This window comes from Podarcis bocagei, assembly GCF_964188305.1.
Source record: "Podarcis bocagei genome assembly, chromosome: 4".
Lineage (NCBI taxonomy): Eukaryota > Metazoa > Chordata > Lepidosauria > Squamata > Lacertidae > Podarcis > Podarcis bocagei.
In genome coordinates this window covers 10,051,655-10,064,813 of record NC_138128.1, presented here as the reverse complement: position 1 = coordinate 10,064,813, position 13,159 = coordinate 10,051,655, and the positions used below count along the sequence as shown (strand labels likewise).

Genomic DNA, 13,159 nt, shown 5'->3' with positions numbered 1-13,159 from the left:
CGAACATCTTCTTTCCCAAATTATTTATTAATTTAGGTGATTTGTATACCACTTCATATTTCAAATGAAATCTGCAAGGAATGAGGGTGTACTGAAAAGGATATATCAAGAACTCTGGCCAAAAGTTTCAATATAAGGAATAATTCCTACTCAAGAGTTGAAATGAAAAACGTGTGTATTCTGCTAAGAATAACAGTTTGAAGCTAGTAGTAAATTTAAACACAACGTGTAAGTACGATAGTTTTAAAGTAATGGTAAGTTTGGATACAACGTTTAAGTACAGAAATAATGTAGTTTCAAATATACAGTGATATAGCACAACAATTGTTTTATACAAGTCTCAATAGCAGTCAAAAAGAGTCCACATTATATAAAATCAGAATAAAGAATAAAGAATAAAGGATCAAATAGGGCCAAAAAGGAGTATCTGGAGTGTGAATCAGATGTACGACTCAGTAGTGGTAACCAGGACAGGGCCCTGTTTCAGAGTACACGCCTTCTTCAGCTCGGTTTTTTGACGACTATAAATCTGTTGGAAGTCTGTATCATTTAATTCTTTTGTGTTTCTTTTTCGACATGCGTCTTAGATAATTGCATCCAAGTTTTCTTGCGTTTCTCTGTGCGTTTCTGTACTTAAACGTTGTATCCAACGTGTGTCATACTTCTGCCTGCCTTCTAAGCATGGTTAACAAATAGGAAACCAGGCTGATGAATATACGCTTCCTCTGCACAGCCCCTCCAGCAGAATAATGTCTTCTCCCCCGACCTCAGCTCTCTTTATAAAGTCCAGTGTTAACCACGGCTAAGGGTTCCCCTTAATTCAGATCTGAACCACATTCATATCACAATTTCAGAGCCTGCTTGAAGGGAAATCTTGGCTAGCCTAGATGCCACTTTCCAAACTACACCAAACAGGTTTGTGGTGATGTTCCCGGCATGTTCACCCAAAATAATTCTTAATCAGCCTGCATTTGCAGGACACATTTAAAGCACCACTATAGCAGTCATTTCTTCGGCCAAAATGGGAACTAGAGTTTGCCATTGGCGCTACAGTGGTACCTCAGGTTAAGAACTTTATTCGTTCTGGAGGTCCGTTCTTAACCTGAAACTGTTCTTAACCTGAAGCACCACTTTAGCTAATGGGGCCTCCTGCTGCCGCCGCGCCGCCGGAGCACGATTTCTGTTCTCATCCTGAAGCAAAGTTTTTAACCCAAGGTACTACAGTGGTGCCCCGCAAGACGAATGCCTCGTAAGACGGAAATCCCGCTAGACAAAAGGGTTTTCCGTTTTTGAGCTGCTTCGCAAGACGATTTTCCCTATGGGCTTGCTTTGCAAGACGAAAACGTCTTGCAAGTGTTCCGATTTTTTTCCGCTCCCCCCCCTTTTTCTAAGCCGCTAAGCCGCTAATAGCCTTTTAGCCGCTAATCCGCTAAGCCTTTAATAGCCGCTAATAGCCTTTTAACCGCTAATCCGCTAAGCCTTTAATAGCCGCTAAGCCTTTAATAGCCGCTAAACCGCTAATAGCGCTAATCCGCTAAGCCGCTAATAGGGTTGCTTCGCAAGACGAAAAAACCGCTAGACGAAGAGGCTCGCGGAACGGATTAATTTCGTCTTGCGAGGCACCACTGTATTTCTAGGTTAGCGGAGTCTGTAACCTGAAGCGTCTGTAACCTGACGTGTCTGTAACCCGAGGTACCACTGTATAGAGTTGTTAGGAAACCCCTATTCCCCTCACAGAGAACAAAACCCAGAGGGGTTTAACAGTCGATCCTTGTTCCTTGGGAACTCTGAAAATCACATCTATGTGCAGGAAATAGGGGTCTCCTAACAACTCTAAGCATCCTTAACAAGCTACAGTTCCCAGGATTCGTAGTGGGGAAGACATGACTGTTAAGCAGAAATAGAAGTACTTTAGCCATGTGGTGTGGATGTGGTCTCAAAAGGAAACGGCCGCTGTGATGAAGACAGTCGTTTTTGTTCTGGCCTCCACAGGCTGCTGGAACATGGGAGAGGGGTCCTACTCCAACAGCCGCTATGAAATAATAATTCTATCATTCTATCATCATCATCAACAACAACAACAAAATCATTTGTGTGAATATTAAGACAAAATGGTGCCTGAGTGCTACATAGACATATTTATAATTTTGTGTTTTATGAGAATCATATGAGGATTTTTATTAATGTATTCTTTTCTATAGTTTTTTCTGTTGGATATACTGTTTTTTAAATTCTCTTTTAGTTTAATTCGAATTTTAAAAATTTGATTTAAAAATCTTTACACAAGGAATCTCTCAAAGTGACTTAGGGTGGATCTACACACAGAGGGAAAAAAACTATAAATAATTCAGAAATTAAATTGTTATAGTCAGTCCTCAGGGAATGTGCAGGCGACCTTGGAACGGACAGCTCATGGAAGAACCCCGACCAAACCTAAGAGGAGGCGTGTAGTGGTGATAGGGGATTCCCTACTGAGGGGAACAGAAGCAGTGATTTGTGGGCCTGACAAGATGTCTCGGGAAGTGTGCTGTCTCCCCGGGGCTAAGATCCAAGATGTAACTGAACGACTGCAAGGAATCATAAAACCCACTGACAAATACCCCTTCCTCTTGGTTCATGTGGGAACCAATGACACTGCAAGCAATAGCCTCCAGAAGATCAAAAGAGACTACGAGGCTCTCGGCAGGAAATTGAAGCAACTAAATGCACAAATTGTCATCTCATCTCTCCTCCCAGTTGAACGACGTGGCCCAGGGAGAGAGGGAAAAATAGTGGAAGTGAACAGCTGGCTTCGCAGATGGTGTAAACAGGAACGGTTTGGATTCTTAGATCACGGACTGCAGTTTCTTGAAGATGGACTTCTGGCAAGCGATGGGCTGCACCTCACAACGGTTGGGAGAAATGTTTTTGCCAAAAATCTCAGAAACCTCATCAGGAGGGCTTTAAACTGACTAATGTGGGGGAGGGAGACAGTGCTCCTGAAGGTAGGAGCCTATCAATTGATGAAGATGATCATCCAAATGTCATAGACCAAATGGAGCAAACAGCACGCAGACCTAGTGGTGGGAGGAAAAAATCCTTAAATAAGAGACACGGGGGAATGATTAATGGACTTCAATGTCTGTACACTAATGCGCAAAGCATGGGAAATAAACAAGATGAGCTTGAACTCTTGGTACAGCAAACTAAATATGACATAATAGGCATCACTGAAACCTGGTGGGATAAGTCCCATGATTGGAATGTAATAATGGGGGGATACAATCTATTTCAGAGAAACAGACCAGACAAGAAAGGAGGAGGAGTGGCGTTATATGTCAGGGATGTGTATACCTGTGAAGAGATCCAAGATTCAGAACCTCAAAGCCAAAGTGAGAGCATTTGGGTCAAAATTAAGGGAGAGAAGAATAACAGGGACCTCATTGTGGGAGTTTACTATAGATCCCCAAACCAAACGGAGGACATAGATGATGCCTTCCTGGAACAGATGGCCAAGCATGCAAAAGGAAGGGAGATAGTAGTAATGGGGGACTTCAATTACCCGGATATTTGTTGGATGTCAAACTCAGCCAAGAGCATAAGGTCAAACAGATTCCTCACTGGCCTTGCAGACAACTTCATTGTCCAGAAAGTGGGAGAAGCAACAAGAGGAACAGCCATTTTAGATCTGGTCCTAACCAATGTTGATGATCTGGTTAGTGGGGTAGAAGTGGAAGGATCATTAGGCGCGAGTGATCATGCTCTTCTGAAGTTTACTATACAGCGGAAAGGAGCAGCCAAGCATACTAGGACTCAATTTCTTGACTTTAAGAAAGCTGACTTCATAAAACTTAGGGAAGTGCTGGGTGGGATCCCATGGACAGTAATACTAAAAGGAAAGGGAGTTCATGATGGCTGGGAGTTTGTTAAGAGGGAGATACTAAAAGCACAACATCAGGCAATACCAATGAGACGGAAACATGGAAGGTGCCTAAAGAAGCCAGGGTGGCTATCTCAAGAACTTTTAACTGAGTTAAGATTAAAAAAGGATGTGTACAAAAAATGGAAAAGGGGGGAAACCACCAAAGAGGAATTCAAACAAATAGCCAGCACGTGTAGACACAAAGTCAGAAAAGCTAAAGCACAGAATGAACTCAGGCTTGCTAGAGAGGTTAAAAGCAACAAAAAAGGCTTCTATGGGTATGTTCGTAGCAAAAGGAAGAACAAAGAAACAGTGGGGTCACTCAGAGGAGAAGATGGTGAAATGCAAACAGGGGACACAGAAAGGGCTGAACTTCTCAATGCCTTCTTTGCCTCAGTCTTCTCCGATAAGGAAAACAATGCCCGACCTGAAGAATTTGGAGCAAATGATTCAGCAAAGGAAACACAGCCCAGAATAACTAAGGAGATAGTACAAGAATACTTGGCCAGTTTAGATGTATTCAAGTCTCCAGGGCCAGATGAACTGCATCCAAGAGTATTAAAAGAATTGGCAGATGTGATCTCAGAACCACTGGCAGTCATCTTTGAGAATTCCTGGAGAACAGGTGAAGTCCCGGCAGACTGGAGGAGGGCAAATGTTGTCCCTATTTTCAAAAAGGGGAAAAGAGAGGACCCAAATAATTACCGCCCAGTCAGCCTGACATCAATACCAGGGAAGATTCTGGAGCAGATCATTAAGCAAGCAGTCTGTGCGCACCTAGAAAGGAATGCTGTGATCACCAATAGTCAGCATGGATTTCTGAAAAATAAGTCATGTCAGACTAACCTGATCTCGTTTTTTGACAGAATTACAAGCCTGGTAGATGAAGGGAACGCAGTGGATGTAGCCTACCTTGATTTCAGCAAGGCATTTGACAAGGTGCCCCAGGATATTCTTGTAAAGAAACTGGTAAAATGCGGTCTTGACTATGCTACCACTCAGTGGATTTGTAACTGGCTGACTGACCGATCCCAAAGAGTGCTCATCAATGGTTCCTCTTCATCCTGGAGAAGAGTGACTAGTGGGGTGCCACAGGGTTCTGTCTTGGGCCCGGTCTTATTCAACATCTTTATCAACGACTTGGATGATGGACTCAAGGGCATCCTGATCAAATTTGCAGATGACACCAAACTGGGAGCGGTGGCTAACACCCCAGAGGACAGGATCACACTTCAAAACGACCTTGACAGATTAGAGAACTGGGCCAAAACAAACAAGATGAATTTTAACAGGGAGAAATGTAAAGTATTGCACTTGGGCAAAAAAAATGAGAGGCACAAATACAAGATGGGGGACACCTGGCTTGAGAGCAGTACATGTGAAAAGGATCTAGGAGTCTTGGTTGACCACAAACTTGACATGAGCCAACAGTGTGACGCGGCAGCTAAAAAAGCCAATGCAATTCTGGGCTGCATCAATAGGAGTATAGCATCTAGATCAAGGGAAGTAATAGTGCCACTTTATTCTGCTCTGGTCAGACCTCACCTGGAGTACTGTGTCCAGTTCTGGGCACCACAGTTCAAGAAGGACACTGACAAACTGGAACGTGTCCAGAGGAGGGCAACCAAAATGGTCAAAGGCCTGGAAACGATGCCTTATGATGAACGGCTAAGGGAGCTGGGCATGTTTAGCCTGGAGAAGAGGAGGTTAAGGGGTGATATGATAGCCATGTTCAAATATATAAAAGGATGTCACATAGAGGAGGGAGAAAGGTTGTTTTCTGCTGCTCCAGAGAAGCGGACACGGAGCAATGGATTCAAACTACAAGAAAGAAGATTCCACCTAAACATTCGGAAGAACTTCCTGACAGTAAGAGCTGTTCGACAGTGGAATTTGCTGCCAAGGAGTGTGGTGGAGTCTCCTACTTTGGAGGTCTTTAAGCAGAGGCTTGACAACCATATGTCAGGAGTGCTCTGATGGTGTTTCCTGCTTGGCAGGGGGTTGGACTCGATGGCCCTTGTGGTCTCTTCCAACTCTATGATTCTATGATTCTATGATTCTATAACAAAAGAAAAAAATGCTATGGAAAATAGCTTAGAATTTTATTTTATTTTTTGCTCTCTGGCGCCACCCGGCATTGCATGTTTACAAAACATTCAAAAAGCTGTTTCTTGACTAATGTAGTTGAGTCCTTACAGTACCATAAAATACAACGCAGTTAAAAACCAAACCACATGAAAAAGTAAGTAAAAAAAAAGGAGAAAATGGCTAAAAAGCGCTCGTCCGATAATACTACCAAAAGGATGGATATTTAAACTTTGCATCACAGCAAAGGGCGGAATCACACCAAGGTACGGCCCAACTTTAAGAACACCTAGAAAGCCCTGGGAATGCTTCAGGATAAAATGAGGTGCTCATTTTCTGTCTGAAATTACAGACAGCCACAGATGGGGAACTATCTGTGCCAAAGTAGACAGAAGGCCACCTTGGTTAGAAGCAGCAACAAACACTCTGGGAAAGGAACCATATAGACAGAACCCAGCCTCCTCTTTTCTTCCAGCTACTGCCTCAAGAAAAGAAGAATCTTTCAAGAGCGGACATGTCTCCCTCAGCTTGGATTTTTTGTGCTGTGTCAGGGAGAGCGCGAGAATCCAAGAGAATTACATTTTGGGATGAGCACCAGGCCCCTCTTCACTCCCTGGAAACAAAGCTTGAATTGTGGCCGAAGGCTGGCGCAGACCGTGTCTCCGTGCCTCAGCCTCGCCATTAAATCAGGAATGCTTTAATGCTTCAGAGAAGATGGTCAGAAACAAAAAAAGGCTATTCCTCACAGGAACTGCAAGGATTTCACAAATGAGCAATTCTCATTGCCTCTGCAAGAGGCCCAATTTATGAGGGACCACGTTAACGGCTTTTTTTAAAAAAAAAAACACAACAAAAAACCCAAACCCAACACCCTAATTTTTCTTTCCCCTCCGTGGAGAAAAATAGCTGCACAGTTTCTGCTCGCTGGGCGAAGACAGCGCACAGGACTTTTAAATACACAGCGCATCAAAATTAATGGTCTGGTTTAATGCAAAATAAACAGTAAATTTGTTTCGGGAATCTAAATAACTCATCGTGTTCTCCATGCCTGACAGACCACAAAAGTAACCAAAGCAACGAGGAAAATAAAACCAAGGAGCTCCACAAACACAAAAGGCAATGCGAACCAGATCATGTCTGTGATCTGTGATCTGTGATCTGATGCTTGCAAGTCTCCAGCTAGATTTGTTTTTTCTGAGAGTTTGGTTCCTCTGCAGATAAAATCATAGAAGGGCTCCGAGGGTCATCTAGTCCAACCCCCTGCAATCAATGAATCTCAACTAAAGCATCCATGACAGATAGCCATCCAACCTCTGCTTCAAAACCTCCAAGGAAGGAGAGTCACCCGAGGGAGACTATTCCACTGTCACACGGCTCTTACTGTCAGAAAGTTCTTCCTTACGTTTTGCCGGAATCTCCTTTCTTCTAAACTGAAGCTATTGGTTCGAGTCCTGCCCTACGGAGCAGGAGAAAACAAGCTTGCTCCATCTTCCATATCAAATTTTCTCCCTGTCTCCTCTTTTCCAGGCTAAACATACCCAGCTCCTTCGACCGTTCCTCATCAGGCTTGGTTTCCAGACCCTTGATCTTCCTGGTCGCCCTTCTCTGCACACATTTCAGCTTGTCCATGTGCTTCTTAAATTGTGCTGCCCAGAACTGGACATAGTACTCCTTCCTGGTGCGGTCTGACCAAGGCAGAATAAAGTTACTATTACTTCCCTGGACATTATACTTCTGTTGATGCAGCCTAGAATAGCTTGAGCTTCTTTCTTTCTTTCTTTCTTTCTTTCTTTCTTTCTTTCTTTCTTTCTTTCTTTCTTTCTCTTTCTTTTTACTGCTTTATCACACAGTGGACTCATATTAAGTAGTGGCCCATTAAGACCCCAAGATCCTTTTCATATCTACTACTGGCACCCTTGAGATTACCTGGAGAAAGGGTGGGGTGCAACTTTTAATAACTAGATAAATAAATTAGCAGAAGGCAATGCATGCATTCCTTGGATAAATGGTAAAGGTAAAGGACCCCTGACAGTCAAGTCCAGTCACGAACGACTCTGCGGTTGCGGCGCTCATCTCACTTTACTGGCTGAGGGAGCCGACGTTTGTCCGCAGACACTTTTTCCGGGTCATGTGGCCAGCGTGACTAAGCCGCTTCTGGCGAAACCAGAGCAGCGCACGGAAACGCTGTTTACCTTCCCACCGGAGTGGTACCTATTTATCTACTTGCACTTTTGACGTGCTTTCGAACTGCTAGGTTGGCAGGAGCTGGGACTGAGCAACGGGAGCTCACCCCGTCACGGGGATTCAAACCGCCAACCTTCTGATTGGCAAGTCCTAGGCTCAGTGGTTTACACCACAGTGCCACCCACGTCCCCTCGGATAAATACAATTGAATAAAATCAATGTGCTAATTCCCTTCAAACTGCTTTTTAGACTGAAACACAAAGGCACTTATTGCTTATGGAGCAGCTTAGAGAAGCCCCTACCAAGCTTGCTATTTATTTTGCAACCTTTTTAGTTGGTCCTAATAAAGGCATGGCCCTGTCATTTTTTATTTTTTTAATGCTATTGGACCAATGCAGGTACAAACATTTGATAAATAATCAACTTTAAAGCTTTGCTTTTCTGGTGCTCTTTCTAGCAAAATCATGAATTATCTCCCTGATGTTAATTTCTCTTGCAGGTACACACGACGGAAAAAATATCCTTGCCCCATAGAGCTATGCACACTTCCTTGTATGTTAGTCGCAGGGTTTATTTATGTATAAATAACACCAGTGAAGATAGCTCATTTCCTTTTCCAGAAGTAGGTTTTTTATTTCTTTCTCAGGTGCAAGATATCACATGGAAAATTCTCTGAAGAAGCGTTGGCTTGTTTCTGAAACAGACATCTACTGATTTATATTTGGGTTCTGCAGATCCTACAAGCTCCATCCCTGGAATGTCTGCCTGGGTTGTTATGATGCCCTATCCCTCACTTCGACTGATTCTCCTGGCTCTGTGCAAAGAACGCTGGAGCTGGCGGCATTGAGAGATGATGTCACATAGGAAAAGCACAAATCTGTATATCTCAAACCGCCCAGGCATATTCTCTGAGTCTTCAGCTTGGGACAAGCAATGTAAAGAACATTGCTTGTTCTGCTCTAATACTCCTGGTTGACTCCAGCAAATATAACAAGATCTGTAAAGCAGATTACATGGAAATAAGTTTCCGTAAATATAGTCAAGCACGGTCAACAATGTAGACTCAGTTTCTTTCCTCATAGTAATATGATTGAATCCTGAGCTGGGCCCCTTGGAATCTCTGGGACTCTGTAAAATGTACCCCCAGCACTACGCTTGTGTCATGGCTATTATTGTTTATTTTTATTATTTAATAAATTTGTATACCACCCTTCATCTGAAGATCTCAGGCAGTCGACCGAGGAAAGAGCCTTTTCAGGAAACAGTGTCTGTTCTCCCCACATCTAGTTCCTTCATTGTCAATGTTTAGGTTAGTTACGACCTTTTAATTCCCTGAGTCTTTAATGAACAGGGATATGTCTAGTATTTGCTGAAAATGTATGCACGGCCTGTTTTATTTGCCATGTTATCAGTTGTATGAATAGCTGTCAACTTTCAGATTTGAAAATAAGGGATCAGCAGCCTCACCTGTCCCAGGGACAGTCTATGGGATATCTAACAATCCGGGATACCAGTGGGAAGCAGCGGGAAACGGCGCTGGAATAAGGGAATTTCCCGCCAAAAAAGGGAAGGTTGACAGCTATGGTTGTATGTATTTATTTAATTTGTATGTATTTGTAAACCACTTAATATTTAAAATCTCTGAAAGTAAAGACCCCAATAAAACAGCACCATAAAAACATGCTGCTTCCCCCCCAACCGGCATTCATTTGATTAAAAACAAACAAACAAACAAACATCTTTGTTATATTAATACACACAAAAGAGGATTAATGGAGCCCATAGGATTACTGAAGATTACTAGCTAGCAAGTATCTCACTTGTTGGGGAAATGACAGGCAAATGGTCCGCAAATACGCTGAAAATGTTTTAGAAGATGGGGTCCATTTTGGAAAATGGACATGATTTTTCTCATCCACCCTCCACATGGCAGGGACCAGAAAGGAGGGCAGGTAGTGTAGAACTTGTTGTGCCCAGCTGCACCAGATGAAACTCATTTTTTTACACAAAAATAATAAAATAAAATTTTATTATTTCTACCCCGCCCATCTGGCTGGGTTTCCCCAGCCACTCTGGGCAGCTTTCAACAGAACATTAAAAACAGAATAAAACTTCAAACATTAAAAACTTCCCTAAACAGGGCTGCCTTCAGATGTTATCTAGAAGTCAGATAGTCGTTTATTTCCTTGACATCTGATGGGAGGGCGTTCCACAGGATGGGCGCCACCACCAAGAAGGCCCTCTGCCCAGTTAAAAGCACAGGGGGCAAGCCCTCTTTTTCACCTGGCCACCCTAACACCTCTTCCTTGCAGGGATGTGGAGAACCAGGTATCTGCAAGAGGAACAAGAGGCTGCAGCTTTGATAGAGACTGAGAAAAGACACAGAGATTTGGGTCCTGTAAACATCTTCGGGTGCTGGTTGATCTGATAAGAGATCAGACACCGGAAAAGTTACACGATCTGCTCAACCTGTTTTTAAGTAAAGACAAGCATTACAAAATGCCAGTAAGTCTCCAGTTTCCTCCTTCTGAAGGAACATGGGGAACTGTTTTATTTTATTTATGTACTTATATTCTGACTTTTTCCCTGACGAAACTCTGATTGTTTGTTTAATTTGTATATTGCCCTTCATTCAAAGATCACAGGGTGCTTCACAACTCAGGGTGGATTACAGATAAAAAGAAGAACTGCTAAACACATGGGGAGGATCATTTATTAAAAAACTTAAACAGTGACAGAATTAAAACTATATCCATAGATAAAATCTATTAAAAGCAAACAGATAGCTATAATTAAAGCAGCCATTTCCTTAAAAGCAGACAATTCCCCAAAGCCTGTTGGAACAAGGCCTTCAGGAAGAAGTCTCAGTCTTCTACTGAGTCCATCTAGATCAGTTTTGCCCTCACCACTGTGGTTCCCAAACTATCCCTCTCCCCCCATCATGGACCACGTGAAAACGGCTGAAGTCTTGGAGAGCCACTAAATGATTTTTCTGCCTGTTGCAGCCATTGCAATGCCCTGTGCTAGATGCTGTATGGTTTTTAATTGTATTATTACAGACATGCCACGGAACAACTGAATGAAGCTTTTGGACCCCAGTTTGGAAAGCCCTGGTCTACACGGATTGGTAGTGGCTCTCCAGGATTTCAGCCAGCGAGTCTCTCCCACCCTACTTGAAGATGCTGCGGATTGGACCAAGGATCTTCTGCGTGCCACACAAATGCTCTACTCACTGAGCAACAGACCTTCTAAGCCAGCCATGTCCAGCACTGCCCCCCTGAAGCTTATCACCACTCAGAAAGATGAGGTGCATGTTAACACCACATGTACTTACTTACTTACGTACATACACAATCCAAGTGAGTATGGGACCAGGAAGAAGCTCTACCCAGGGCTAGGAAACCTTCCCTAGGTAAAAGGATTGAGCAGGCATTTAGCTTGGAGGTGATTATAAGTTTTGGGGTTTGGAGATGATTATAAGGTTTGGGTTTAGCTCTACAGTGGTACCTCGGGTTACAGACGCTTCGGGTTACAGACGCTTCAGGTTACAGATGCTTCAGGTTACAGACTCCGCTAACCCAGAAATAGTACCTCGGGTTAAGAACTTTGCTTCAGGATGAGAACAGAAATCGTGCGGCGGCAGTGGGAGGCCCCATTAGCTAAAGTGGTAGCTCAGGTTAAGAACAGTCTCAGGTTAAGAACGGACCTCCAGAACGAATTAAGTTCTTAACCTGACGTACCACTGTACAGTGTACGCTCGGGTTGCAAAGGTGATCCATGCGGGATGCACGTTTGCAACCTGCAGCGTTCACAACCCGCAGTGGTGTGTCTGCGCATGCGCGGGTTGCGATTTGGTGCTTCTGCGCATGCGCAAAGTGCGATTTAGCGATTCTGCGCGTGCTCAACCTCCGAAACCCGGAACTAACCCGTTCCGGTACTTCCGGGTTTCGGAGCGTCCATAACCTGAAAAAACGCAACCTGAAGCATCTGTAACCCGAGGTATGACTGTATTTATATATTAATTCCCACTGCAAAAAGTCCCAAAGCGATTCACAACGAAAGTAAAAATGCAATCGTAAAAATCTAATAATAATGTTTGTTTGTTTGTTTGTTTGTTTATACCACACCTTTTCGCCCGACAGGATTCAAGGCAACTCACAGATAAAAACAAGAACTGCTAAAACCATAAGCATGTTAAAACATCCCTATCACAGGGATGGGGAGCTAGATTCAGCCAGCGCGTCAGATCCTTGTCTGCTCTACCCTGTGCATCACGTTTGACACTGATGTCAATCTGTTGTTGGCATCCGTCTGTCTTAGGAGACAATGGAGGAGTGCCCCTTTGGGGGTGACGTCAAACCATTGGAGAATTACAGCGCCTGCTGTGGCTGCAGGGGATGATAAGGGAGAGAGATGTTTTCTTGAAGCTGGGGTAGATGAAGGCGTCTGGTTTCACTGTTAGAGATGCAGCATGGCGTTTCTTCTCTCTGTGCTCCTCCCAGTGGTCCTTCCTCCTCTGGTCACTGCTGTGGATACATGACTTGACTGTCTGTCTCCAGGCACTGCAGTCGTCTGCAAGGGATTTCCACATGGCAGGGTTGATGCTGCCAGCCTTCACGTCGTGTATGCAGACATCTTTGTAATGCGGGTTTGGTCTGCCAACAGGCCTAAAACCTACTCCACATAGAGCACATCCTTGGGGATCCTGCCATCTTCCGTTCTGTGCACATGACCAAGCCAGCGTAGACGTCGCTGAGACAGGAGTATCAACATGCTGGGAAGGTGGGCTTTGTTTGAAACTCTGTCCTGCCATGTGATGCCCGAAATCTTCCTGATGCAGCACCTGATGTCAAAATGATGTCAGGGGCAAAGGCACTGCTCTGTATCCAGTGGACTGTGCTTGCCTAAGCTTGAGTCTGGACCAAGGATCTGAACCCCTGTGTTCTGATTCAATACATGATATCAAATCACAGAATGTTTCAGGATTTG

At 43.8% G+C, this 13,159-nt stretch overlaps 1 protein-coding gene across 8 annotated transcripts in view; it reads right to left on the bottom strand.

Annotated features, from left to right (window-relative positions):
• MCF2L2 (MCF.2 cell line derived transforming sequence-like 2) overlaps positions 1-13,159 on the bottom strand; it is a 235,307-nt gene that overhangs the window by 67,833 nt on the left and 154,315 nt on the right. The gene's annotated exons all lie outside the window — the stretch shown is intronic.